The sequence below is a fragment of the Haemaphysalis longicornis genome, unplaced genomic scaffold (genome assembly GCF_048455015.1).
Source record: "Haemaphysalis longicornis isolate Haplotype H1 unplaced genomic scaffold, Haemaphysalis longicornis Haplotype H1 scaffold_8, whole genome shotgun sequence".
In the NCBI taxonomy this organism is placed as follows: Eukaryota; Metazoa; Arthropoda; class Arachnida; order Ixodida; family Ixodidae; genus Haemaphysalis; species Haemaphysalis longicornis.
In genome coordinates, this window is record NW_027526445.1 from 148,761,016 (window position 1) to 148,785,600 (window position 24,585).

The window sequence follows — 24,585 nt, forward strand, 5'->3', positions numbered from 1 at the left end:
GTCACACATACTCCCCTTGAAGATGAACTGTTGCTCGCGAAGACTAACGCCCGCATTTCAGCCCTTGTTTTAGTGCCTTTTGCCTAACAGTGCATGACCTTAGGGGATGTGGCAGAGTTGTGCTTTGCCCGCGCTTCGCTCAGACTCGAACCACCGGAAATGGCACCCTGATCTGCGCATGAAATGTCTGTGTGGGAGAAACAAATCAATACTATACATTTCAGGTTTTACAGCTTTATTATCGCTGAAGTAAGCGCTGCATGAGTACGGCCTATAATATAATATATAATATAATATATTTATATGATATATGAATATATCTTTGCGTGTTTATATAAATTACAACGACTTAGCTTGCGGGGATGTCTGACGGCGAATACAGAGTCGTTGGTTTAGGTGTAGCGAAGGAGCCATTGAAGCAGTTCTTGTAAATTTTGTAAGTGTTGTTAGGTAAGCAGGTAGTGTTAAAAGCCGATATACATTCTTCTGGTTCCTTCTTGGTTGGCCATTCCCCTCTCACCTTCAACTCACAATCAACAAGCGGGAAATATCTTTCTGAAAAACATAGAACATCTTTTTGTGTTATTTTTCATCAATTACATCTCTCACGAAGATGATTGCAACGAAGGACAAAGAAACGGTAAATATTCCACATTCTCTGGTGGACTACCTAAACGCTAAACTGTCGGTCCGTCTGCCTGTTATTAGATTCAACAGCCTGGCCAAAAAACATTCGAATGAATACTTTAACACAAAATACGTATAGGCAAGACACTTCTAAACTACAATAACCACGGGCGTGGCTCAATAAGGCCACATTATTCAACTTAAAGGGAACTTTGTTTCTGTCTGAAGCAAAATTCAGATACATACGTATAGCTATTATAAATAGGGATTCATGTTGATTCGGTTTTAAGTGCGAATGCACTTTATAAGCGACCCCAAACCTTCCACCGGCGGCGGCGGCGGCGGCGGCGGCGGCGGCGTCCGCAGTCTTCCTCTCCCTAGCAACGGCGTGGAGCGGAGAGGAGCGTCGGTAGCAACGGCGCGGTGACGTCACTTCACCACGTGACCGCGCTCGCTCCGCCTCCTCGCCGTGGCTGCGCGGGTGCGCGCCGCTCCCCGCACCGCTCCTCGCGCCGTGACGTCATGGTATGACGTCACAGCGCGCCTCCTCTCCCCAGCAGCTGCCGCGCGCCTCTCTCTCCACCGTGACGTCACACTCTCTCCTCTCCCCCTCGCTCGGCTGCAGCTGCCGTGCGCCGCTGTCCCTCTCCCCTTGCGCTCGCCTCCTCTCTCAGCCACCTGGCTCGGCGCGCTCGGCGCGGCGTACCCCCCTATATATGCAGCGATAAACTGCCAGACCTCCGTGGGTCGGCTCGCGCGCGCTCACGGGCGAATGCCAACGGATTTTAACTTTACTCCCCCTCATAGCATCACCCCGTGCATTCGCACTTAACCATGTTCACCCTCGGGGAAATGCTTGGGAGTTTTTTTACATTAAAAATAACAAAGAACCATGAGTGAAAAACCGTGTTCGACAGTGGCGCAACGAAAGTAAACACAAAAGCAAATTATGTCTTTTCGCATTGTTCAAAGCGAGAACACAGAAACAAATCATGCCTGTTCGCACTGTTCAACGCGAGAAACAAAATTTCCCGACAGAAGCCTGGAGATCATGGCGGACGCGAAAATTTAGGGGAACTGAGCGTAGTTGTACCGCATTTATTAAGGAAAGAGCAAAAGGGGCGATGAAGAGCGCGATGGTTGGTTGGGGAGAGGTTGCTATGTGGCAGGACTGGCAGAAAGGTATCGTATTTCGGCGACAGTTGCAGTGAAGCAAGCGGATACGCGGAGAAGTTGTATTCCGTAATAATTATGTATCAGGGCCGCGAGTGTTTCGAAGACACCAGTGAGTTCTTATGCTGGCGGTGGTATGACGCGTAGGAACGTACATACGTGTGTGCTCAATTTTTTTGTTACGCTTAGCACACACCAATTCCATAATAAATCTGTCATAAAAAGACTACAGTGCTAAATTTTACACCTAATTTTACTACGGCAGCTAAATATCCAATATGCAGAAAAGATGACGTGTTGTGGCCATAGATTTCGTGCAATAAAGCTTCATCTCCAACCAGGCGAACTTTTTAAAACAGACAGAGCAGAGAATATAAACACATTTTATAGGTGAAGATACCACATCATCACTGGTGCAGGCAGTGAGATTTGCTACCGTAACCATTAGCTGACAGACAGTGAGGATTCCAGCCGTTAAAATCATCCTGCGCTCGCCTCCGTTAGGGGAGAAAATCAATAGAGTACATTAGGTTCCATCCAGATGGCCTTGTTTGGCACTTTGTATTAAGCGCTGAGTCATTGTACAATGGAATTGTAAAAAAAGCAAATGTGCGATGTTTTTCGTCAATGTACGGTATGTTACTCCACCTCGACTGAACAGAGTTTAGCAACAGTATTATACCCCAGTCGGGATTCGCCCTTGCAATGCCCCCATGGACATGGAGCAAGTTAACCGCCACCCTTAAGACGACGACGGTGATGACCTGCAGCATGCCTAGAAATGTTTTGTGCAGTACAAGAAAATTGCGCTGTATTCTGAATGAATTAGCTGTTTGATGTGGTTTCTGCCTCTTCATGCAGAGGTCCGAAAATTCGTTACTCGATTTATAGGTTCACAAAAGGGGGAGCTGCGTACTAATTTTTGAATTTGTGACCCCATACATTTAACTAGCGTGATGCTAGAGCACGCGCGTGGTGGCTGATTTGTTTCAAGCCCATTAACCATGGAGCTAAAATTGCTCTATGATGGGAGTTGGAGTTAACTGAACAGTGCTTGACACGTTATTTATCCCACTTCACGTAACTAACCAGAAGGACTTTGTAACATTTATGAAATAGAAGTTTAAAAGATCCTTACCGTAGAAATATTCTTGAGCGAGTGGTGTTACGTTCAAAGTAAGAACTATACCACAGATATTGTTCTCACCAACATATACGAGCTGCTCCGTGTACGATTCTTCATTTTCTGAAAAACCAACAACAAAAAGCCGTTATACTAAGCGGGTTTACTAAAACTAACCAGCAGTGAAAGTTCCAGAATATTTCATCCTTTCAAAGTGTTCTTAGCAAACACATGGTAATGTACAAGGCCGAAAAATCAGTAAGCTGATGTGTATACATAGAAAACGTCGAAACACGTGTGCGCGTAAAAAAGAAGAACACCTATTGTGCATGACATTTTGTTTTTGGTATTGGTATAACACGGTTCTGCTCCCATAAAATACATAATAGTGGAGTCACCACTATTATTGTGGGATTGTTATCCAAAAGCAAATGCAGCAAAATTTTAACAAATATGCATGAGTCACCCAAGCGTAGTTTTTGGCATGTTGGAAAAATGGGATCGAAGAAACAGTAAAGCTACACAACTGAACTTCCGAACAGTGTCGAAATAAAAGTCGATGGCAGCCTGTTGAAGTGTTTTTTTGGAAGGTGTGTTTTAACACGAAAGTTTTGTATTCCGGGGTACACAAAGATTTCGGTGACGTCATATCCGTCACGGAAATGACGCCAGTACAGGGAATCAAGCGGCCTGTAGAGGGTGCACCCCTGCACAGACGGTCTTTTTGTGGGGAAGCAACCTTTAGTACTAAAGGGTATGTTATCCGTAGGGTTGTTCGTTTTCGGGTTTTATATTTTTTAAGACGAAAGTTTTACACCGGGATACACCTAGATTTCAGTGACGTCATATTTGTCACGCAAATGACGTCTATACATCTTTGCAGAAGCGATTCAACAGCAGGGCGTCGCTCCCCGAACACACCCACAAGACAGCCGCCGACCCACAAATCATACTCAGCTGCAGAATTCTCTGCACATTTCACTTTCGTGTTTTTCGGATTCCTATGACAGAGGAATCAATCACAGTTTTTTTTTTTTTTTTGATCTCGTAATTGTATGTGCGGTGGGATTTTCAAATATAGTAAAGTTTCGGAGCAGGTGCTTTGATTGTCAAACGATATGGCTTTCCGAAGCAACAATTGTCAAAAATCTCTTTGCTGTACACAGTGTTCACGTCCCTCTTTTTACAGGGTCTTTGGTGTTTCCGCTTAAATTACTCAGGCAGGCAAGGTTGCTACACCTCGCGCCACAGCGTCCCCAGAATTGTCGGCGTGAAAGGGTGCGCCTATTATACTTAAGTGCCTTCACGTTCACCTGCCGCATGATATGTCAGTGCCGGACACACTATGCTAGCTCTGGTTCCGCCACCGGCAACGCGGTAATGTAGGGTAGCGGGGAAATACTCGAATCCCACATGGGAGGCCCACTGACCGATTTCAGGACGATTTTTTTTCAACGTACGTACATTAGACGTAGAGCTACATTTACCAGGAAGTTGTCTTTGCCGCAACCTTCAATTTTGTCGGCGGGAGTCTTTGCAACACACACTGTCGACGTACGCAGTTGTCAGAACCTAGCATATTGCAGCTTCGCTGTAAGATCTTAAAGGTGAACCAACGCACTAATTCGCAGATAGCATACGTTCAGACAACGTCGCACCCGCGGAAAAGGGAGCCTCGAGCAACGTCTTTTGTTGCACCAGTGCGAGAAGTCACGCGGCGATGGTCCCATGGCGCCACAGTATATCACGGCTAAGCGAATGGAAGTGTGATATATCACGGCGAATGGAATTAGAAGAAATCCTTGATAACGAAGTCTGGACAGAAACGCACAAAGTGCGCCTGGAGCGCGAGTTTCATGATCCTAGTCACGTGGCCTTTGTCGACAGATGGCGCAGCAATACAGGTTTGCGCCGCTCGGCCACGCATTGCATATCTCGCATGTTTTTCCGGACAACAGTGCGTGTTCGAGCTATCTGAATGGGCAAGTTGGTGACGATGCAGTCTGTTCTTTGCCACAGTCCGTCTTTAGCCGAGGGAGAAAGAAATTACTTTATTGGTTGTTTTGCTGGACGTATGAATATACTCCCTTGCAATATTTCGTCTCGCAGCGACGACCTGTTTAAACATTCCATTCGCTCAGATTAGCATGTTTACGTTTTCCCCACTCCTTCTTGCCATCAAGACAGCTAAATTGGCAACTGTGTACCGTGTTTTCATTATGGTAACGCGCACGTTTTTCCCCAAAAGTAGCCCTAATATTTTCGTGCACATTACAATCGGACTCAACGCAACCATCGCCTTTCAATGTGCCCACCTTAGGTTTAGTGCCAATATGACGCTGACAAGTTTGCGAAGCGCAAGAAAATGTTTCTGCCACAGTTGCGCGTGTCAAATAAAATGTCTTCTACCAAAATCGTAGGGTCAAGTCTTCTACACCTGAGCGGCAAAATCGGCGTCAAGTTGTTTTTTTTAATATTCACGAGTGAATGTACTTGAGCGTTACAGTCGGGGGCGCGTTAAAATTGAGCAAATACTATATATGGCCCTGATTAGCAAATTTAGTATGAATAAGCATTTCTATGAGAACTAAACAAGAAGACGAGTGTATCCGTTTGTGACGCGTGAAGTAAAACCAACCACATTTGTGCATGTAACATGGCAGTCATCCAGGAAACTCTGTAAATAGGAGGAAGCTTAAAAACAACTAAGACGAAGCTAGACATCGGCAAAGATGGCATGTACGCACTCAGAGACAAGGAGGGAAACATTACGTACAGCATCGGCGAAATAATAAAGGTAGCAGAATGATTCTACGCCAGGCTATACGCCAGCGACGTTAGACCAGCAGAAACTATTGAGCGCATACACTTCTTGCGATATCCTAGTAGTAACTAAAGATGAAGAAAAAAAAAGCTCTACGGCGGCAGAACCGTCAATACATTAAAGGAAGCAGGAGATATCCTACTAAAAAAACTTGCCGCATTATTTCCGGAATGATTGAGCACTGTAAAAGTGCCCACAGCCTGAAAAAAACGCTAACGTTAATTTGATTCACAGACAAAGGCCGTAACAATTGCGGACCCATCGGCCTACTCTCTCTTATTTTAAAGCTCTTTGCCAAAGTAATAGTTAATCGCATCAGTGACAGGCTAGATTCTCGACAACCGAGACAGCGGGCTGGGTTTAGGAAAGGGTTCTCCCCATGGATCACACATGCATGTGATAAATCAGTAGAGTACACTAAACGCATTTACATTGCATTTAGAAACTATGGGAAAGCGTTTGAATCAGTACACGCCGCAGCTGTGCTAGAAGTATTAAAAGGCCGTAGAATCGAAGATACCTACATAAGACTTGTAGGCGACACATACTGCATAAGCGATTTACGGGCAGGATAATCCTTGACAAGCAAAGCGACAAACCGCCGATCCGAACGGGAGTAGGACAGGGACATACCATCTCGCCAAATCTGTTCTTAGCATGTCGGGAGGGGGCATTGAGAAAACTGGACTGGGAAATTAAAGATGAACGGAGAATACTTGAGCCGTTTGAGGTTTGCAAACGACTTAGTCTTTGTAAGTGAGACTGCAGAGCGCCTGCAAAAAATGCTTCAGGAACTAAAATCAGAAAGCACTGCCGTAGGGATAAAAAGAAATGTGAATAAGTTTAATGTAATGAGGAAGAATTGTGCCAGTTTAAGAAACGAAAGGCTAGACGGAGTACCAGAATATAACTACTTTGGACAGATGGTTAGTGCTGACCACAACCACGAGAGAAAAATCTGGTTCAGTATAGGTATGTGTTGGCAAGCACTTAGCAAGCACTGCAAAATAATGAAGACTAAGCTACTCGATTCTCTAAAAAAATTTAAAACCAATGCATACTGCCGGTGATGACTTACGGAGATGAAGCTTGGCACTTTACTAAACAACTAGAAAACAAATTTAGGTCGGTTCAACGGGCCGTGGAACAAATAATGATAGGAGCAACATTTAGGGACAGGAGACAAGCTTTTTGATTCAGAGACAAACACGAGTAGGTGATATCACAGTTCAAACAAACAAAAAAAATGACTTGGTCTGGCCGTGTTTTGAGAAGAAATGACAACCGGTGTACCACCAAGGCAACAGAGTGGATACTAGGAGAAGGGTCTAGAAGAAGGGAAGGCCCATAACACGGTGGAGGGACTAAATAAGGAAATTCGGGGCCGAAGAGTGGACTCGAGGAGCGCAGGACCGAAGCCGTTGGAGATCACTGGGAGAGGCCTCCATCCTGCAGTGAAGCTGAGTAGGCTGTGTATGATGGTGGCTATGACTTTCAAGAAAACGCTATAGTGTCAAAAAAACCTACAATGCAGAGCAAAATCATTTTGTCAGAGATGAAACTTACCCCTATTGGGGTGTGAACCACTGCTATCATGGTGTGGGCGCAGGCATCTCACCCGCTAAACTCCGGGTTCGTTCTCGCAAGCGCCGTACAAGAGTCGTGTGTAGCGTGATTCGGGGTCATTGCCACTTTGCGCTTCGGTTCGTCAAGTGACAGGAAAATCACTCACAGAACAACCCTGCCGGCGTACTGTGCTCGCAGTCATGGGAAATTTGCGTCCACGTCCCCCTGTAGCGTTTACCTTACAGGGTGCAGCGACTCGCTGCTGACCTGCGCGTGTGACGTCATCGCTAAAAAATTGGCCGCGTATCTGCTCCTTCCGTTGTAAATGTCGACAAAAGACGATAGCCTCTGTCATAATTTGCCAAGTAAATGCCTCCCTTTGCTTTTCCGCTCACCGCTCATGCTGTTCCTCTTCCGTCACGCCCCTCCTAAGGTAAACATGCTAAAGGTTTGCTCAAGTCAATTTAAATTTACCGCGTTCCACTGGTCCAGGCCGGGTGCCTCGATGCCAGCGCATCCGTACGGCGGAGACGCGCGTGAATGGAGGCGCTCTACTTCATTGTTTCTTCATCCCCGTTGCCCTACTCCACGTGCGTTCCAAGCCTGCCCATTCACTGCATTTCAAGCCTGCCCTGTCCACTGGACAGGTTCCAATGGAACCTGTCCAGTGGAACTTTTTGTAACTGTTCCCGCTTGATTTCTTCAAGTGCCACAAGAAGCTATAGTGGCGCGGGCGACGGCAGGCGACGGAGTGAAATTTTTTTTCTGCAGTAAATGTAGTATTTCCTTGGGCAAAAATCGAGCATCTATCAATTTTTTTATAGAGGAACACTGCAAGTATTACTTATGTATTGATTTTCTGCATTATATTTGCGCAATGTCTTGTTCTTGTTCAAGAATGTTGATTGACTGATTATGGGGTTTAACGCACCGACGCAACGTAGGGGATGAGACGCACCGTAATACAGTGTTCAGGATTAACTTTGACCACCTGGGGATTTTTAACGACGCCAAAATGTCATACGAATGGGCGTATTTGTTTTTCGCTTCCATCAGAAAAGCGGCCACCGCGGCCGGGCATCGAACCCGCGTCCTCATTCTCAGCAGCTTCAACAATGTTGACAAGTAGGAACATTAAAACCGGAATTAGAAGTTGAGATTTGGCTGTGAGTATATAAGACTATTGCGCAGATTTTGTTTCACTTTGGCGGTGTGGCGGAATCGAGTCGAAGACAGACAGACAGACAGACAGACAGACAGACCGACCGACAGACAGACAGACAGACAGACAGACAGACAGACAGACAGACAGACAGACAGACAGACAGACCAAAACTTCTGCGTGTAAGTAGCCCAAGAAAGACTATCGTCTTAAAAATTGTACCGCCCTACCCAACCCTCCCCTACCCTTCCGACACCCCTTAACGAGCAGATGGGAGAGCATGCTAACTAGCTCCGGCTTGGAATACCAGCTCGTCCTGATCCCAAGGCGCCAAGAAGCCCCGGAAGCGTATGGGTCCCGGGAAGAGGGAACCACCCCTCCGGCACGTAGTCACCGCAATTTTGTTTGGCTCCGTAAAGTTGTTCTCTCTCTCATTGCACCTCACGTGAAAGAGAGTGATTATGTGGCGGAGAGTAGCACGATCGCACTCTGTGTACCTTGTGCCAGCACTCGGTCATTACTGGAATGGGGCTGAGACAACTACAACAGTTCACTGAAACGTAGGGTGATTAAACAACTACAATGCAATAAAGAACGGGAAAACAAGAGACACTGTATATAAAATGATAAAAGTTGCATTTGCCAAATTTAGAAATCTCCCCCTCTTTCCATTTCAGGCACACCTACTTCTGGTTTCGAAATGGCGACAAACCGCCAGATGATACTAGAAATGCTCACGCAACCTGTAGTTAACTCAAGGAAGAGTTTGTTTGTCATGTTTTTCCTCGGCAGTACTCCTTCACACCGCACCGTTTGGCTCTTGCTTTATGTTTTCACATGCTCGGTTTAATCCTCCCCACACTTATTTAACACACCTTCAATGGCCTTCAGGGGTCATTGGTAATTAATGAATAAATTAACGGAAAGTAAATTAACAAAACGAATGTTCAACTTTGCGCCCAAAAATCTGGTAAGAAACATTCAGATGCCTTGATGGGCTTTTCTCCATGGACGAGACGAGGGATCCCGGCGATGCAGCGCTGAGTACGTCGCGGCGAAGACGCGCCTGTCTCTGGTTAACTGGAACAGTTGACAAATAGGTAAACGGCTCTCGTAGCATGTGGTCGACGTTACTTTCCACTCCATAGTATTATTCGCCCTTTAGCTTAGAGGAACAGCGACTGGACTTTACAGGCACACACCAGTATGAGATATCAAGAGATGTAGAGAAGAGTGTGCACTTCAATATTCTCGATTCTTCTTCCACGCGTCATAATTTTGATTTGATTCACTATCATTTTGACTGCACTGAAATCGTGACAAACATCGCATTTCTACAGACCTTTTGTATCAACAAGCGCGGAGACATTTACTTATATGAAATTAACAACTATTGTCTTCGCACGCGAGCACAACCAGTTGTTATCATGGTGTCGAATACAAGTACGACTGGAATACATACCTCCACTTGTTATTTGCATATATGTCACTTCATGCCAAAAGTCAATGTCGTAAAAGATCCCCTTCAAGTGGTTTGTTTTGTTTGTTGCTGAAATTTTATTTGGCGAAGCATTAGGAATGTAAGTACGGCAACTTAATGAATCCAATTTTATAAAAAAAGGCTTACCTATATCGCTCTTGTTTCTTCTGTACTCCCTGGTGAATACAACTTCCCGATATGTCTCGTGATGCGGCGTGTCCACCCGGCAATTTCGTCCCCTCTTTTTGATAGCCCTCGTCGTCCAAATGCGATCAGTCGTATTGTAAAACTTAGAGGACGAAGAGGAATTTTAACGGCACGTATTAGTACCCGTACAAAATTCGGACTTCCTTAACCCTTTGAGGGTCGACTTTTTTCACAAAATGTGACCCCCCAGGGTCGATTTTTGTTATTGCTGATTTAAATTCTTCGGGTGAATCTATTTCGAGAAAAAAATATCGTATTTTTTTAGGGTGACCATAAAGGGATAAAAAATTGTTTGTGTTGTTACATACGTGTGGTTTATTCATGAGTAACACAAGAAAATTTCTAAATGAAAATGAAAGAGTAACAAGCCGGCACCTTTTGAGTGAATCGAAATCAGATAGACATCAGTTTCGCGGTCGCAAAAAGTGGGGAGCGCTCGGAGGACGATACCAAAACCAGCCGCTGGGCGCGGCCGCGCGGCCGGATGCACGAGCGCTAGACGGCGCACCGACCCTATAAAATGCAAAAAAACGAAAAAAGAGCCTCATCAGTTTCGCAGGTGCCCTTGGTCTGGGACATGCGGTAGAAGCGAGAGGAGCCCGGGCGCCCGTTGGACGATACCCAGCTTGCCCCCTCGTTACCAAATGAGGAAGCGATAGCCGGCGCGCCGCTGAAGTAAATCATAAAAGAATAAAAAGAAGAGCCATCGGCACAAGAAAATAACTTGACGTATTTCCGCCGTGTGGCAGCACATGCTAAGCAAGAGAAGGTTGCGAAAAAGGCGCCATTTTTAAACATACAAGCGATGACGTACATATACGTTATTGACCATTTTGAAGGTGTTTGCAGAGAACGTATATGTACGTCCGTGACCCTGAAAGAGTTACAAAGAATGTCAAAAAACAACAATGAAGTAGATGGGAAAGCCCCTATTGGACCGGTTGCACGGAACCCGGACGGAGGATGATCAACTCTTTCTTCGTCATACAGATAGCGCTGTGGCAGAGCGGCTTCGTAGCAAAATGGGACTACTAAAGAAGGCGGCTGGCCCATGATTCACCACATGCTGCCAGTGTGGTCAACAGTAATTCACGGCGGTTATCCTAGGGCCCCTTTACCATCCTGGCGAGCCGATACTTACGCGTCGACAACGTGACATCACCAGAACTACCCCGGCTCAACTATAAGTGCCGCAGCCATCCGGAAGCGCCTTTCACTGTGCTTGGTTGCCCCGAAACCGGGTGAATGCTGATTAACTCTTACTTCGTGGTGCAGGTTGGTGTAAAATACCAAACATGTTCAGTTCGAGTCAATTCCGTGATGCTGGCGGTGCTTTGAAGCCAACATTTTCTTGTTACCATGATGTATGATTGTGTAAGTGTTATCATATTATTGTTCCTAACCTTGGGTGATGATGAATTGAACCAGGCACCATTCTCAGGCTCTGAGTGTGATTCTTAAACATTGACTACGAGCAAATGCTAGAAAATATAATAAAGGAACTAACCAAGACTACAGAGACACTGAAGAAACTAATAAAAAACCTAAACCATGTTGAGACAACTGTTGCTAACATCCACGAAAAATTAATGGTATTGATATGCACCATTTGACAAAGTGTGAAGAACTCCCAGAATTAGAATAAACCTATCAGTCAGCTATGAGGCAGGTTCAAGACACTGTGGCAAAATAGACGTCTTAGAGAACCGGAGCCGGAGAAATAATGCTGTCATTTACGGAGTAACTGAGGAGCCGAGGGAGGATACCCAGTCGTTGTAACAAAAAGGGAAGAAAATTTTAAGGACATATTAGGTGCCGATTTAGCCTCAATAGGACAAATTAGTAGAGTTGGTTATCCCCAAATAGGGAGTAAGCGACCTGTCGTGCTCTGGCTTTCTAACTTCACTGAAAAAACAGAGAAACTTCGCTCCTGTTGCAATTAGCTCAAAGGTACAGACATCTCAATTTCTGAAGATTTTTCAAAGACAGTTAGGAAGACACGCACAAAACCTTAGGAAATCCGCCACGGGCGATAAAGTAAAAGTAGTAAAGGTAGCGCTTGTTTATGACAAAACGAAAATTGACGGCAAGCTATATGTTTGGGATGCTGAAACGATCTGTCGAATTCAACAGACCAACCCCACGCCACTTCATAGAAATGCCTAAACTCCTGTAGGCAAACAACCGCGAAACATAAAAACTTTCCCAAGTTTCAGCCTTAATGCCCGCAGTGTATAAAATAAATTCGAACTTTTTGAAAGTAATATATTAACCCAAAATCCTCATGTTATTGCCATAACGGAGACTTGGTTGCACGCAGGTGTGCAAGACTCTGAGGTAGTTCCTTCGCTAGTATAAGTTGCCGCGCAATGACCAAGGCTCACGGGGAGGCGGGGTAGCTATTACCTCAAAAAACAACGTTAAATTTTCTCGCATGCCTGGCATCACTAACCATGAAAATCTGTAGTGCAAACTTGCATGTTATGAAAAGCAATTATTTTAGAGGGCGTATACCGACCAGATAATTTTGGTCGAGAATATATTGAAGTAATTCATGATTACTTGGATCAACACACAAATTCTCGCTCAAAAATTGTTATTAAAGGAGATTTTATTCTACCATTTATTAATTGGGTTAACCTGACGTAAAATGGCAGGGAATCCATATGTGCCGGTTATTTACTGTTCCCTGCCTTTAGTGTTTCTTTAAACCAACTTGTTTCCGATAACACTCGTTGTTCCTCTATGCTTGATGTCATGGTTGCTAGTAGCTCGTTACAAGATCGTACGACCACATTAGAGCCTGGTATTTCAGACCACATGATGATACACCTAACCAGCCAATTTTCAATATTGCGGAAAAAAAGAGCCCAAAACCCGCTTCTATAACCCCTTACCACATAGGGTATCATATATGATACGCATCAACTTTTATTCTTGCGGAGCGCGAGCGAAAACAAAAACAATCTGCCACAGTTCACTTAAATTTATGTCCTGTTTGCCAACTACACCCGCACTGGCTCCATCTTCCGAAGCTACTTTGAACCCCATTTGTATTCCACAACACGTGAAGGCAGCATCGCGTTCCCAGTGCTCCAAACTGGTAAATGAATACAATTTTTTTTTGTATTTTTGACATGTACTATCGTTTGAAAAAAAAAATATTCGCCTCTTAAATGGCTGCTTGCCTTCCTCATGTGACAATTTGAGCGCCCAACCCCTTGGCAATGAGCCGCAAGGACAACATTTAGAACCTTATCACATATGATACACAATGAATTTAGGGGTATGCAGTTAGCCGCCCAGACACAAAAAGCCCAGCGCCACGTTGCGGAAAAAATGGAAATACAACAACAGTACCAGAAGTTCCCCCAAAAATGGCGCTTCAGCATCATGGGAGGCCACTGGGAGCCTGAACTTAGGGGGAATTCCCTTGAATTTCACTCCACTATATCCCTATATCCCCTACCCCATTCCCACCCTTTCCTTTGCTCAATAAAGTTTTTTCTGAGAGTCAGGGTGCTGGAGCGGGACGTCATCACAGAAACGGGACATCACCATGTGTTTGCGTCATCGTCATCATCATCATCGCTATAATCAAGCAGAGTTGTCATCCTCACAATGAAATTGCTTTAGTGATGACGTTTCAGGGAAGCTCCTGCCCCTCGGTGCAATAAATGTATTTTAACAACTGTCTATTCGTTTTTCCATTCCGCTTCCTTTTTGTCTTCGTACCCTCTGTTGTTCTTCATGTCCAAAAAAATTACCTGTAACTGCATGGTGCATCAAATGCGATACGCGAAGGAAAAGCTGTAATAAATCTAAACCGCCTGTTTTTTTTAAACTAAGCATAGTTTGGGTGTTTCTGTTACAAATAAAAGCTACTCAGTTTTTTTCATGCGAGAAAAAAATTCATGCAGTCGAGTGAAAGACTACACCCGTGCAAACGACGTGGCTATCCTAAAATACTTATAATCCTGTTTCACCCAATTGCATGCGTTACTGATGTGTGCACTATGTGGCCCCGGTTTCAGGCGATTGTGCCGTTCTGCGAAACACACTTATGGCGCATTCGGTTGGCCTCTCCGGCCTTTGGCTCGGAGTCGCCAGGAGTCAAGGCTGCTCGCAATCAGAGCGCGATAGGCAGCGTACCAACCGAATGCATCGGCGATCTCGGTGCAGTGCGCCCGCAGCGCCACCGTGCAGCCAGCGCGGGAAGCCACCAGGTAAACCCACGGCCGGGCTGGAGGAGCGGCGGGCGCGCACTTTCATGAAAGTGCGCGCTCGCCGCTGCTCCAGTCCGGCCGTGGTAAACCCACGGCCGGGCTGGGGGAGCGGCGGGCGCGCACTTTAAACCGCGGCGTTTTGTGCCACGTGACCCGTCCTCCCGGTGAGATCGCGCCACGATCTCACTGCGAAGTCAGAGTGGTCGGGAGCGCTCCGAGTAGGAGACTGACGCTCTGAAAGAACCAACCGAAGGTAGTTCGAGCGCTCGAATTCTACCAACCGAAGGCACTGCCGATTCCCAGAGCACTCCAGAGCGCTCGTAAACACCCAACCAAATACACCATTATTCAGCGTGTTATCAGCGAATACCCTTGGGCGACAAGAGAAATAATTCGTCTAAAACGAATGATTAAAAGCCGACGCAAGCGCGGTGACACAAGCCAGCTTGGAATCCTTATCCCTGATATGCCAGATAAATTACGCACTGGAAATTAGCATTTATTCACGAACATACTGCCTTTGTTTATGCGCCATGAGCCGCATTAGGTTTGGTGTTACTATCTCCTGAAAAGACCTCTCTCCCAGAAATAAAATCACCTAATGCTACGGTGGCGGATCTTGTAACTTAAGCTCGAACGTTTAATAGATTTTTTCAGTTAGTATTTACCGGCTACTTGTTCTTGTTCGCAAGTAGCCTCACAGCCTTATACTGTTAATAACCCCATGCCTCAAAAAATCATCAGCGAAGAAGGTGTCCTGAGACTTTTACTAAAGCTCGACTTTAAGAAAATCTCCTGGCCTGATGGCATAAAATATAACTTTCTATTTAAATACGGCGAGTGGATTTCAAAATACCTGTACAATATTTATACAGCCTCGATTAACACCTTCACAACTCCTGATGATTGGGTCTGTGCTAAAATAAAACCGATGCACAAATCCGGCTCAAATTAATATTTTAATAACTATATGCCAATTCACTTGACAAGCACATCCTGCAAAATTCTTGTACATATCTTCAAAGCAATTGTTACCAATTTAGAATCTAATGATCTGCTTCCCGAGCGTAAGCATGCTGTTAGAGCTGGCCTGTGAACGGTTACCCAACTTGCTGAATTTATTAATGATATTGCCAACTCACATAACGAAAGAGGGCGATTAGATGCAATATTTTTAGATTGCTCTAAAGCGTATGATGTCGTTTCGCATCAGGATCTCATAACATATATGCAAAAGGAGTTGAAGCGAAAGTTGTGTCTTTGATTCAGGGCTATGTCAAATACTGAAAATATTATGTTGCTTTAAATGAGCACATATCGAAGCCTCTGGGTGTATTTTCTGGTGTGCCGCAAAGCTCAGCCTTGGCCCAAATTTTTTTAAAATTTAGATCAACGACATCCTTTTCTATTGTGGCTCATCTATTACAACTATACTCTTCGCACGTCATCGTGTGATGTAAACAGCACTTAATAACAAAGAAGATCAGATAAAACTTAACAAATTATGAACTTCCATTCAGGCATGGTGCAAAAACTGGGGTGGGAAACTTAAGAAAACCAAAATGTTTGGCATCACTTTCCCCATGAAGAAAACTTTTACATTTACAATATAAAATTGATTATACTGAAGTGGTCAAGGTTGGCCAGGTAAAATATTTAGGTGCCATTTTTTCTACTAATTCATCCTGTTAAAGCCATATTGACCAAATATGCAGTAAAGCACTAGACAAGCTAAACTTCTTAAGAAGGCGCCAATGCCAGGCACCCTAAGAGGTTAAACTTAACGCCTATGCATCTCTGATCAAGCTAACTCTGGAATATGACGACAGAATACTGAACCTTCTTAAACTACTCACTAGTGTCTCCGATCTACTTAAACGAGCAGACCTCCGAACTTTGTCAGACTGCAGAATGATATGTAGATTAAAGTTATTGTATCTTCCGTTCCATGACCACTATAAAATACCCCGAACAAACTACTTCCAACTCCCTTCAGGCATTCATTGCACGCAAATCATGATAAGACTATTAGGCGACCTAATAGAGATAGAAACACACCTAAGTACTCTCTATTTCTATAAGCCATCGCACTCTGGAACAAACTACCTGCGGACGCCATCAGCACCTTATCTGCACAGTGCTTTGTAAGAGACCTAAAATTTTAATGCGTGATAAAGAGCAAAAATTGCATATTTAGTGTTTATATAATCTCCTTTGTGGATTTAACATTGACACTCTATAGCAAGCATGTGCCCATGTGTATTCTTCATTTTTCTTTTCTCTTGCCTTTTAAATACCTATGTATGTTATCCTTACAATGAGAGCTTGAATTCAGTGTAACTACTCCTGTATCGGGCCTGAAGGGCCTGCAGCATGTTGAAATAAATGAAAGAAATAAACAAACAAGCTTGCGATTCCTTACATAGCCGAAAAGCCTTTCAGTTAATGTTCTAATCCTGACAGTTATGAACCCTTATTTTCAGAGTTCTTATACCATCGTTTCCAAAGTAACATCAAAAATTAAATTGAGATTACAGACCTGCAGCACATTTATCATTGGCAGGAGAAATGATGTAACTTTCTAGGGTCCTCACGTTCCCGAGCACAAATCTCACGACCCTCTTTCAGCAAAGGCTGTAGAGCACCTGGCCAACGCGTTTCTCGAGGGACCCACACAGCACAGTGTGATATTGCTCTTGAATGGTCACCACTGAAGCTTGAGCTTAAACCTGGCAACGTTGAGCACCAGCGTTATCTTGAGAAAGGCAGCTTAGCTGCGCCATTCGAACAACGGTTACTATATATTGGCTGTTGGATTAGGTGAGGTTAAAGTAACGGAGGAGGGTTTTAGGGGGCCGATATGAAACGTGTTTTCGGCAACCGAGAGTACCCAGAGCGGAAGGAGCTTGGGTATGATTGCCATTCACAAAGAAGGAGCTTGTCTATTTCATTATGAATGCATGTCATCGTGTGATTTGTAATGATATCTATTACTGCGTTGTGACCCGCCGACCCAGTGAATGGTCGCGTGGGAATCCGCGTTTTTTTTTTTTGTTTTTTCGTTTGCTCTGGACAACTCCTGCCCGCAGTTCCACGACGCGGCTGAAATAAATAAATAAATAAATAAATAAATAAATAAATAAATAAATAAATAAATAAATAAATAAATAAATGCACTGGCGATTATTATACTCCCTAATGCGAAATTTGGGCTCAGCGCGAGCTGCTGTCTTCTCGCTCACAGCGCATATCTCCGGCGTCTCAGGAAGTGATCGCGTAATCAACGAACGCACGGCGGCGTGCGCTACTCTGCTGCTATCTCACATTGCGTCGCCGCCACCGGCCAGCGTGTTGTTGCAAATCGCGCTTCAACCTCTCACGCAAATGTTTTGGTTTGGATTAAGCATGCGCAAGGGCAGCGAGCATGTTGTTGCAAATTGTGTTTGAATCTCCCGCGCAAACGTCACGTGGTTTGGATTAGCGGCGAACGGAACAGCGTTTGGGGAAAGTGTCGGGCCGCGTATTCCCAAACCATAACCTACCCAGGCCGACCACACGCCCTAAGCAGGGGCGCAGCCAATGAGGTTAAAAAATTGCAATTTTTTAACCTCCTTGGACGCAGCACCGTGACGTCTCTACCTATATGTTCGCGACTTCATGCGAGGTGGATTTTTTCTTTTTTCCCCCTCCCCTCGTTTCGGCTGCTTTGCGGGCGGCCGATGGTTTCGCTCCGCGGGTAACTTCTGTTGTACTATTTATATTTTTATTCCTGCTATTTCTTGTTTATACATTTGTATACTTTTTTGCGTGTGTGTGCCTTACAGTTGAGGCACGAGCTGTGACACAATGCTTTCGAATTGAAAGGCCAGAAACTACAGAAATATATATACGTGGTAGCTAAAAATGCGTCGCAAGAAACAGACACAAACTGCTCATCTATACCCATCAGTGAATCTCTAAAAGTGACAATTTTTTGCCGCTATTTGGACTCCGAGATCACTATCGCAAAAATAGTGCGCCAAGGAGATAACTTTTTTACTGAGTTTTATCTCTGCTGCGACTACCGTGACTTCAAGCTCACGGGCAACTACTCATTAGTCCCAGCGAAAAGAACATACGTATCTGAGTGAGTGTAACACTGCAATAAATGAGAGGCCATGGGGCCCTGGGGGAGCAAGGATGAGGAGAAAAGGAGAAGGTCACAACTGGCACAATGAACACAGTTGCAGTCTTGGGGTCCTAATCGCAAAATGAACACATTAAAGTCAGTCAGTGGCAGCAAAACGCACAGTTCACACTTAAATGTACAGTTCACACTGTGGACAATACGGTTCACACTGAAAACAGTGCACGCTGCCGACAGTTCACATTGTATACCGAACGGGGAAGTCGGCCAGGCTGCTACACCAATATGTAGGGTCTGTTTTCAAGGGCGTACTCGGTAATTGCTTCTAGTGCGGTGGGATCGTCACGAACCCGACTAACATGTTCCTGTTCATTCGCAGGGGCGGGACCTAGAATTAAAAGCTGGTGGCGATTACCGTCAAATAATGGACAGAGCCAAATTAAGTGTTAACGATTTGGTGTGCCTTCCCGATTACAGGGGGGGGGGGGGGAGGGGCGGGCGTCCGTCAGCGCCATTCGGATCCTGCTGGAGCTGTCTATTTATAAATAACGTATCTTATGCAGCAAAATCTCTGTGTGCATGAAGAACAAATTGTTAAAATAACTAATCGACATTGGCAACAGCGTGAGTGGTAACACGCATGATTACTGATATCAAACTCGGCCTGATGGCTTCAGTGAAGAGACTGTGGTCAATAGCCCTGTACAGAAGACATATATCAAACTCCTCGAGTACTTCAGTTGCTGTACAATCAAACTATTACTTAGCCTTTGGTTGGTATATATTTTCGATATTGTTTCCCTAAATTGTTATGGCCAGCAGCGCAAATTATGCAGAAGTCATGACCGAGTGTAAAACGTGTACGTGTGAGCTGGTGTCTTTCTTATCAATGTATGACCCTTGCAAGAACGATTCACACCTTCCATTGCTGTTAACAAAATGTCAATGTTTTGCTAAGTGGCACTGTTCCTGATAAAGAATAATGCAATGAAGTTAATGTTAACGAAATTCAATGTAATAGTGCTTATGAAGGTGCCAAAATGTAGCAGCTCATGCAGCTGTAATATTTCGCAAGAGTAGGACAGTTTGTAAATGTAGTCATGGGTAATTGGCTGCCTTTCTTGTAATCCTTACCTGCAGCACCGAATCGTGTTTTGAGGTGTGTATATAGTGAAAGAGCACCCAACTCAATTGTATACCCTTCTGTGTGCTGTAGAATGAGCTTTCAATGAGGGTGTTTGCTTTCCGGACCGTGTATAATTGCCACATGCGCGTGAAAGCGTCCATCCGCGCGCGCGCACTTCGAGCATCGAGGCGAGCGCTTATTTAGGAACACGATCGGAGGTCAGCGTCAACTTGCAGGTGCGCAAGAAGAGCGCGGAGAGATCAGGGGCTCAGGTACAAAAGGTTAGCTTCTACCACATGTGCGTCAGCTTCCCCAGCGCCGCAGTCCAGCCCCGCCCACGGAGCGAAACCATCGGCCGCCTGCCAAGCAGTCGAAACGAGGGGAGGGGGAAAAAAGAAAAAACCCACCTCGCGTAAAGTCGCGCACATGTAGGTAGAGACATCACGGTGCTGCGTCCAAGGAGGTTAAAAAATTGCAATGTTTTTTAACCTCTTTAGCTGCGCCTCTGCTTAGGGGGTGTGGTCGGCCTGGGCCACTACGGGATATGGTTTGGGAATACGCGTCAGGGCCTTTGTGGCGTCGCATAAAACAAGAGTGAGGGGGAGGAGGTGAGAGAGATGACGCCATAGCCACGCGTGCCGCCCTCCTCCCACCACATCGCTAGACGCTCCTCTCTGTTTTATTTCTGCCGTAGCTGCTGCGTTCGCTCACTCGGTTACGCGGGCATAAACAGGCGCTGACCCCGCCAAACCCAGGTAACCCCTGCCAGAGGGCATCGCCCTAAACACTAAACCAAGAAGTGCCAAAGTGTATGCCCTTGGTGCGGCGGGGACGCTGAAGCGGCGGGAAGGAGCGGTGGGTCCCAGCGATTGGCCGGATCATTGCCCTGTCCAAAACGTGCACCTTCTTTGACGTGATCCGGGGCCGTGAAATTTCTTTGTGGAATAAAACACGGTCTTTCAAGGCACTTGGAGCGACGAGCTTTTATTTTGCGGGGAGTTTTTGACCTTTTGTGATTCGCCATACAAGTTCCAAATGTCACACGAGAGTACGTCACCGTATGCGTTGAAACATTTCGTTTGGGAGAAGCTCTCCAGTTAACGCTTTTCTCCGTCTTAAGGGTGTCGCTTCAGAAGGGCAAAGTGCAACGTCCACCCAGTACTGTCGGCTTCAGCTCCATGGCGAGTGGGGAACGAGGAAGTCGCTTTTACCTGCCATTACCACTTTTCAGGTGTGGCGGTTGGTCTAGATACGTTGGTGGCTCGTTGGACGTAACGAGCTCGAAGTGCCATGGTTAATAAATAAAATAAAATAAAATTGCTGATATAGCTTGGGCGGCGTTTTAATGACGACCCGGCGTGAGGATCTAACGTTGAATGTTGATGAAGAATACAAGCTTCAGAGGTGACAAGTGTGCGGGTAAATATTGATATAGATTTTCTTTTTTGTAATTAAAAATTGTAGCGTTAATTATGAACAGGTAAAAAGAAAGACAGTATTGGTGAGAACCAACAAGTGACGATGCACGACACGCCCACCTTTCACATTCCTGCAAACATTCTTGTTACGCACAACCGGTGTTGGTTCAGTCTCAGATGTAGTTTTTAATGTTTCTTTCACCGAACAGGTCACTTCCACCCTCAGCAGTATAGTATCACCTTGTGACAATACACGACAACCGCCTTATTTGATTTGCAGAATCATCTACAGCACTGTGGATCACTCTGTTTAAAAAGCGAGTGACTCAGCCTGCTTGGCTGCGTGGGTTTCTTCATTCGCGCTCCTCTACGCGCCGCTTCATCTATTAATGTTTCTTCAGCACGGAACATGTTTTTAGCGTAACAGTTTACAGATGGAGCATGACAGGGAAACAACAGAAAGCCAGCAGTAAAGAACGCTACGGAGGGCAGAGGGAAAGTAGTTAAGACTTTGATCGCGTAAATATAGAATTATTTTTTGAATTGTCGAAGAGAAAAGCTGACAAAAACGGGCCCCCAGAGAGAGGACCGAATCCACGCCTTCCGTGCTATATGGCCCGTACTTTAGCGCCTTGGATCTAAGGCGGCCTTATCCTCAGTCAGTTCCTCGGGTATTTATATTAATCTAACTGCGCCCTACGTTTGGAGGAATTTCCAGAGCCCCCTATGCGCAGTATACAGGTATACATCCCCTAAATTCCTTCTTTACACCTGTAAAACAAATCTCAGGTCTTATAAGGAGTCAAATAAACCCACCCCAAAGTCACTTTGTAAGACTGCGCAAAGCTCTACATATAAATGGTAACTACGCTATATATAATACCTTAAGGTAAAGATTTCCTTACGTACCTTGAATGAACGGATATTGTTTATCTTTGAGCCTGACCTAAATCGAATTGTGGAAGAATACTTATAGCGCTCATATTATCGAGACATCTTTTTATTCTACCTCCCGACATTTAGTTGTAAACTTACACAATTACCTAATGCCTCGTAATGACTGTATCAGCTAGACGAATAGGGAGCTAACTAACGAAGACGAAGGAAGACACGATCGACATAACAGGCGTCTGTTTGTTGATGTCTATCGTGTCTTCCTTCGCTTTCGTCCGTTAGCGCTCTATTTGTCTAACTTCTACAACTATGAACCAACTAACTCAACAAGTTTTGTTAACCATTATGATGGCGCAGTAACAAAGCATGATTCCCGGTTTTTTTAGTGCGCACAGTTTTCATTATTACAGGAATCACCCACATTCTGAGGGATTCAAACAGTCATGACCACACAAAACTAGTTGACCACCAATAAAATAGAACTGGTGCAGCACAACGTCAAATAAAAAAAATATTAGGACCCACCTGCCTTAGATCAACGGACAAAAAATACTTGCGTTTCTGTCCTTCATCCTCTGCAGAGATCGAGAATGGCATTAGGAACAACGCACACAGAACCTTTAATAGGACCATGAGAATATTGCCAACAGTGCTCCAGCACGGCTGTTTATACGCGGAACAATCGCAGCATCGTTCATATAGTCCTATTTGGCTGACACCGAAAAACTTATACCGGGAACAGCAACAAAACTTGTCTGAAGCATGCTAATTAGATGCTGTTGGTATTTTTCAAAGTATCATAAATTGTTTTTGTAAACCTGAAAAAAGTGCACATCGGTCTCCGATAGCGCCATTTGCTTGAACAGCTCGAATATATGCGATCTCTTTTGCATTGGGCTTTTGACACGTGGCTGTGAAGTTGAAGCTAAAGCATCGTAGTGAGAAGAGTGTTGGAAAATTAAGGCAGCCAGAATAGCTGGCCCCAAGCCAATAGTATAACGCTTTGCCATTTTCCGAGAGCGTTTCTATGATGCACATGCACTCGGATTCCAGTTTCACGCTCTGTATTTCCTCGTAAGAAACTTATCGTGGTGCCACACTGTGAGTATTCCACCTTACCAAAAATTTCAAGAGGATTGCTACCCGCCACGTTCGCTGCTGCTAAGATGTTTAATAACAAAAGCAGCTACCTTTTAGCAACATATGTTTAGTTTGTTCGCAATATATATATATAGTATCATTTTGATTACCGGATAAAAATGCCAACGTTATGAACACTACAAGGCCGGCTGCGTAAAAGTCAATTTGTTCCTATTATTGCTTCAAAAGTCTCTCCGGAGAGTCCAGGCAGCCAGAACATGCCAGATGCGTATCTAATGCTTGGCAATGATGTCCATCTCAAAAGTGGCATTTCTGAAAAGTTCTAACGTTTTTTAAATGAAGTATAAATATGTCGTTGCATTGACAACGTATATGTGAAGCAATCAGGTGAAGGTGGTAAGCGGAACGTCAACCATCCCCATGAAATTAGTGAATGAAAATTCTTTTTGTCAAAAACTAACTTGACTGGAGCTTTTTGTGTTTGATGTTTTTGCGATTACCCTTCTAAACGCCACATTTGTAATAACAATGTCAGGGATATGCTCAATCCCTTAGTTTTTAGGATTACTGTGCGGTAATTTATCACTACAGACCATAAGTTTACGCAAAATTTCTATTTTTTGTAAAGTCCGTATCAAGCCCCCTTTAACTATAAGCATGACCTAAGGGAAGGAAAGCATTTTAAGCTACAGTTTACAGTGTTTATAAGTGCCTATGAGATGCAACGCATCTCTTTAACTCGCCTTGTCCCGCGTCTATGTCGCGGCGTAGTCCGCATCCTTCCCCCATTCGCCTCGCCGCGGCAGTGGCGCGCTCCGGCGCTCTCACCGCAGCGCCATCTGTCCGTCAGCGCGGTAAGCGCGCAGCTTGCGCCACGGCCTCCGCGATCGGCTGCCGGCGGCAGCCGATCGCGGCGCGCCGCCGGCAGCCGATCGCGGAGGCCGTGCTTGCGCTCGGCTGCGCTCGCTCCCGTCGCCGTGCCAGCTGTGCGTTAGCGCGCAGCTTGCGCTCGGTTAAAAATTTACACCATCTTCCCGCGAGGGGAACCATGGGGTAGATGCGATGCATCGGGGGTGAACATGCTGCGTAAATAGGATGCACAACAACAGCAATCCACACGCTGACATCGCTAACATAACGGAAACGCAATGGCAACCCCCGATGCGTCGCATCTACCCCATGGTTCCCCTCGCGGGAATATGGAGTAAACTTTTTGACTACATGGGCTTTTAGCGCCTTTCTTGAATATATGGAACTATATGGGAACTTCAGATCCTAAGAATTACCTTTTTGTGTTATATATGGCTCTTTTGGTTGTTCAAGTCGATGTCCCTCAAGGACTGTTCTCGTTTCAGAAGCCCGCAAGCAGGTGTTTGTCACACGCCGTTGGCGGGACCAATGCGGGAGCTTGCACCAAACATGCCGAGAAACGGAAAACGCGGTCCAGCCACCACCACCTCGACTTCACCACATAGGAAGAGCCACCAGAGGCCCCAATGAAGTGACACCGCAGCCATCCAGCGACGTCCCCC

The 24,585-nt window shown here is 45.2% G+C and overlaps 1 long non-coding RNA gene across 1 annotated transcript; it reads right to left on the bottom strand.

Moving 5' to 3' along the window:
• Positions 1–264: 264 nt before the first annotated feature.
• Positions 265–22,609, bottom strand: LOC144149104 (uncharacterized). Its single transcript, XR_013318184.1, has 5 exons — positions 22,478–22,609; positions 10,103–10,244; positions 9,938–10,024; positions 2,939–3,046; positions 265–555 (listed from the first exon to the last, which is right to left on the bottom strand). It is a non-coding gene; the product is annotated as an uncharacterized LOC144149104 (long non-coding RNA).
• Between the last annotated feature and the right edge of the window lie 1,976 nt (positions 22,610–24,585).